The 5,715-nt window shown below is 46.2% G+C and overlaps 1 pseudogene; it reads left to right on the top strand.

Moving 5' to 3' along the window:
- The window catches only part of LOC119355317, a 51,647-nt pseudogene that overhangs the window by 15,926 nt on the left and 30,006 nt on the right, over nt 1-5,715 (top strand).

Raw genomic sequence — 5,715 nt, 5'->3', positions numbered from 1 at the left:
CCATCACTTGTAAGTGGGTCTATAAGATTAAGACTCGCTCTGATGGTTCTCTTGAGCGTTATAAAGCTTGTCTTGTGGCTCATGGCTTTCAGCAGGAGCATGGTCCTGATTATGATGAGACTTTTGCTCATGTGGCCCATATGACCACTGTCCGCACACTTCTCGCCGTGGCCTCTGTTCGCCATTGGTCTGTGTCTCAGCTTGATGTTAAGAATGCCTTTCTTAATGGTGAGTTGCGTGAGGAAGTTTATATGCAGCCACCACCTGGGTATTCAGTTCCTGATGGCATGGTTTGCCGTCTTCGTCGCTCTCTATATGGCCTTAAGCAAGCACCCCGCGCTTGGTTTGAGCGTTTTGCCTCTATGGTCACTTCAGCTAGTTCTTCGCCCAGTGCTCATGATCCAGCATTGTTTGTCCATGTTTCTGCTCGTGGTCGCACTCTTCTTCTTCTATATGTTGATGACATGATCATCACTGGCGATGATTCTGAGTACATTGCCTTTGTCAAGGCCCGTCTCAGTGAGTAGTTCCTTATGTCTGATCTTGGTCCCCTTCGTTACTTTCTTGGGATTGAGGTTTCCTCCTCCTCTGATGGCTTTTCTATTTCCCAAAAAAATTATATCCAAGATCTTCTTGCTCGTGCGTCTCTTAGTGACGAGCGCACTGCTGAGACTCCTATGGAGCTCAATGTTAACCTTCGTGCTTCTGATGGTGAGCTCTTGTCTGATCCGACGCGTTATCGTCATCTTGTTGGGAGTCTTGTCTATCTTGTTGTCACTCGTCCGGATATCTCCTATCCTGTCCATATTCTGAGCCAGTTTGTTTCCGCTCCCACTTCAGTTCACTATAGTCACCTTCTTAGTGTTCTATGATATCTTCGTGGCACGATATCTCATCGTCTCTTTTTTCCTCGTTCCAGCTCTTTACAACTCCAGGCCTATTCAGATGCTACGTGGGCCAGTGATCCTTCGGATCACCGTTCACTTTCTGCTTACTGTGTCTTTCTTGGTGGTTTTCTCATTGCCTGGAAGACGAAGAAATAGACTGTAGTTTCTCGTTCGAGTGCAGAGGCCGAGTTTAGAGCTATGGCTCTTCTGACGGCAGAGGTAACTTGGTTACGATGGCTACTGGAGGATTTTGGTGTTTCTGTTACTACACCTACCACCCTCTTGTCCGACAGTACAGGTGCTATCAGTATTGCGTGGGACCCTGTGAAGCATGAACTTACCAAGCATATTGGTGTTGATGCTTATTATGTGCACGCTGCTGTGCAGGATCATGTTGTTGCTCTTCAGTATGTGCCTTCCGAGTTACAGCTAGCAGACTTCTTCACGAAGGCACAGACTAGAGCACAACATAGATTTCACCTCTCCAAACTCAGTGTTGTCGAGCCACCATGAGTTTGAGGGGGGGTGTTAGAGTTGTATTGATGATGGCCTTTGGCCTTTTGTATTCTTGCCTTTTGGCATCCTCATGCACATTATATATATGGTGGCTTTGGCCTCCTAGTAATACAAGTTGCATATTTCCTGACACCAACCACCTCATCAATTTCCGCCTCAGTGAATGGGACATAAAGTTCTTCTAGTCCATCAATCATGGTAATGATAGAGCCTGGGTCGAATTTCTGATTTGGAGGCGAAGATTCCCCCAATCTTTCTTTAAACACATTGAGCAATATCCCTTCTTTGCGTGTGTGGTTCTCAACTTCAGTGCCATCGGGTAATTTCAGCATGGTGATGAAGTTATTTCGGTATCGCTCTATGGCCATCCGGTGGAATTTTTCGTAGTTTCCTCTCCAAAACGAATAACCCTGACAGTGCATCCTTTTTCTCCAGTGTTGGTTCTGAATGTTCAGAGGCTGCAGTAGGTGAGTTTTTAGAATTCGCCCGAAGTTCGATTCTGGGGTTGTGAGTGTTCTCAGGTTTTCAATTTCATCCAGCTCAATAACGGCCCATTCAGTGTTTTGGATCAGCACTTTGAGATGTGAGAGGCCTTTACTCACTTCTTAAGGGCGTACCTTAGTCTTCTCATTTTCTGGCAAATCCTGGCTGCACTATTATGCAAATAACTTGGTTTGGACCAAGAAGTATTCACCACCTCAAAGAAGCCTCTGTGCTGCATCCAGTAAGATTCTAACCTGAAAATTTGGTCGCGGGGATCGATGATCCTATACGGACCAAACAAGGCATGTGGTCGGGGATTGGTTTGGCCATGGCAGTAACCTTGGTATTAGGATATACTGAAGTCCAATTGTTAGACGTGAAGAACCAGTTGAGTTGGTGTAACACCCTCGATGCGACTATATCTCCCACGTGTCGAGGCACGACTTAGAGGCATAATCGCATTGAAGGCATATGTCGCAAGTGAGGTAATCTTCACACAACCCATGTAATATAATAAGGAAAAGGATACATAGTTGGCTTACAATCGCCACTTCACACAATTACATGAATAAAGCATTACATCAACCAAATACACTCATGGTCCGGCTATGGAACCAAAATAAAAGAAGAACCCCGAATGCGACAAAGGTCCCCGATCGACCCCAACTGGGCTCCACTACTGATCAACTAGAACGAAACAACACAAAGGACAAGATCTTCGTCGAGCTCCTCCTGAGCTTGGTTGCGTCATCTGCACGGACTCATCGGCACCTGCAATCTGGTTTTGGAAGTATCTGTGAGCCACAGGGACTCAGCAATCTCGCACCCTCGCGATCAAGACTATTTAAGCTTATGGGTAAGGTAAAGGTATGAGGTGGAGCTGCAGCAAGCGACTAGCATATATGGTGGCTAACATACGCAAATGAGAGCGAGAAGAGAAGGCAAAGCACGGTCGATAAAAGTATAATCAAGAAGTGATCCTAGACTACCTACGTCAAGCATAACTCCAACAACCGTGTTCACTTCCCGGACTCTGCCGGAAAGAGACCATCATGGTTACACACGCGGTTGATTCATTTTAATTAAGGTTAACTTCAGGTTTTCTACAACCGGACGTTAACAAATCCCCATCTGCCCATAACCGCGGACACGGCTTTCGAAAGTTCAAATCCCTGCAGGGGTGTCCCAACTTAGCCCATCACAAGCTCTCACGGTCAACGAAGGAATAGACCTCCACCTGAGACGTTCCGGTCAGACTCGGTATCCCAGTACAACAAGACATTTCGACAGGGTAAAACTAAACCAGCAACACCGCCTGAATGTGCCGACAAATCCCGATAGGAGCTGCACATATCTCTTTCTCAGGGCACACTTAGATGAGCTCTCCATACAACTAAAACCAAACCTCGAGTTTCCCCAAGGGGGCGCTGCACAGGACTCTAGTTCGGACCAACACTCAAAGGAGCACTGGCCCGGGGGGGCTAAAATAAAGATGACCCTTGAGTCTGTAGAACCCAAGGGAAAGAAAAGGCTAGGAGGCAAATGGTAAAACCAATGTTGGGCATTGCTGGAGAAGCTTTACTTAAGGCGAACTGTCAAGGGGTTCCCATTATAGCCCAACCGCGTAAGGGACGCAAAATCCGGGAACATAACACCGATATGACGGAAACTAGGGCGGCAAGAGTGGAACAAAACACCAGGCATAAGGCCGAGCCTTCCACCCTTTACCAAGTATATAGATGCATTAATTAAATACGATATATAGTGATATCCCAACAAGTAAACAATGTTCCAATAAGGAACGATCTGCATGTTCCAACAAGGAACAAACTTCAATCTTCACCTGCAACTAACAACGCTATAAGAGGGGCTGAGCAAAGCGGTAACATAGCCAATCAACGGTTTGCTAGGACATGGTGGGTTAGAGGTTGAACATGGCAATTTGGGAGGCTGGCAAGCAAGTGGTAGGCATCGTAGCATTGGCATAGCAAAAGAGCGAGCAAACTAGCATAGCAAAGATAGTAGTGATTTCGAGGGTATGATCATCTTGCCTGAAATCCCGCAAGGAGGAAGAACGAGTCCATGAAGAAGACAACGGACGTAGTCGAATGGATCCTCACAAACTCGATGTTACCGGATCCAACCCGAAGAAGCAAACGCCGGAAAAGAAGCACACAACTAGTAAACAACCAACACATGAACATGGTATGATATGCGAGATGCGGGATGCGATGCGGGATGCAAAATGCAAGATATGACAGGAAATGCATGAACCTGGCCTCAACTTGAAAAACCAAGTGTGCCACTGGATAGAGGGGATGAAATCACTTGAAAATGATATAAAGATCATAGGAATCGGAGCTACGGTTTGGAAATGGCAAGCGTTTTACGAAATGAACCGATCTGCGATTTACAGCAAGTAGGCACCTAAATGCAATGAAATGAACATGCTACAGCCACCAAACATGACAACAAAAGACATGGCAGGGATGTACACAAGATGCTTAACAAATCACTAGCACCGAGTCATAGCCAAATTCATCCATTAAGGGGTTCAAACAAGCATGGCAAAACTGAATAAGCAAAACAGATTTCAGACTAGTGAAATTAACACTAGTCTGAAATTTCAGACCACGATGCTCTCTTCGGAGCAGCAAAACAACATGAAACATAACCTGAACATGACAAGTAAGAACATGGCATGGAGCTACTCAACAAGCTTAACAAAACACCCAAAGTGACCTGGGGCCAAAAGGGTTCACAAAATACTCTAACGAGCACACGAACATAGATGAAACACAATCAGGTTTCAGACTTAGTGGAAACTGAGACATGCTGAAATTTAACTCACAAAGGCATGTAAACGAGCTCGATGCACTCACTACGGTGCAAGTCATGGCAAGGCAAGCATATATCCATAGAGAAGGCACAAAAAGCTAGCTAGACATGGCAAGAACAATGGCATAGCATGCATGGATCACTAACAATAGCACCGGCAAAATCGCAAAAGAGTTCACGATCTGCCCAAATTAACAACGATGCAAAAGTAGAGCTCGATTGAATCAACCTAGGGTGCTCCAACATAACAAGTAAAGACACGGATGGATAGAGCACAACATAAATATCAAAACTCCCTTACTGATCATCCTCAAAAGAGGCACGGATCACTAGGAAACAAGCTGGACACATGGCATCATGAACTAAAATATCCCAGACTTACTCAAAATCACTAAGTCCCTGAAATCAGCAATCTCAGGTACCCCTCTTTGCAAGCTTGCACAAGACACCACACACATCCTAAAAATGCATGGGTGGCACCTCTGGAAATAAGACAACATGCTTAACAATTCATCCCAAAGGGGTACAGGCATATCATGCACACAACAATCATGGCAAAAATGACAAAAGTCAATGATGAGCTAACGGATCTGCAATTTAACTCACGATGCCTCCTTCTAACAGCATTTTGGGCATCAAGATGAACACAAATGCAAATGATGCAATGGAATGAAATGATGTACTCGTCGAGACGAAGATTTTGATATATTATATGTCCAAAACAGAGCCATAGATGCAAAGTTATGAGCAGTCAAAGTAGGCATGAAAATTAGGGTTAGGGGGAGAGAAGTCAACCGAATCCAAAACTGGATCTGGATCTGGCGGCACGGATCCCGAGGTGGCGCCGGAGTTCACTGTTCGCCGGAGAGGAAAGGGACGCCGGGCTCCGGGGAGGTCGCCGGAGAGGGGGCCGGGCGTGGAGGAGGTGGTGGCCGGCGACGAGACGGCGAGGGGCGGCGCGGCCGGGGTCGCCGTGGCCACGGGCGCCCGA

The sequence above is a fragment of the Triticum dicoccoides genome, chromosome 2A, assembly GCF_002162155.2.
Source record: "Triticum dicoccoides isolate Atlit2015 ecotype Zavitan chromosome 2A, WEW_v2.0, whole genome shotgun sequence".
Taxonomy (NCBI): domain Eukaryota; kingdom Viridiplantae; phylum Streptophyta; class Magnoliopsida; order Poales; family Poaceae; genus Triticum; species Triticum dicoccoides.
The sequence above is the reverse complement of the archived record's forward strand: the minus strand, read 5'-3'. Positions and strand labels throughout refer to the sequence as shown.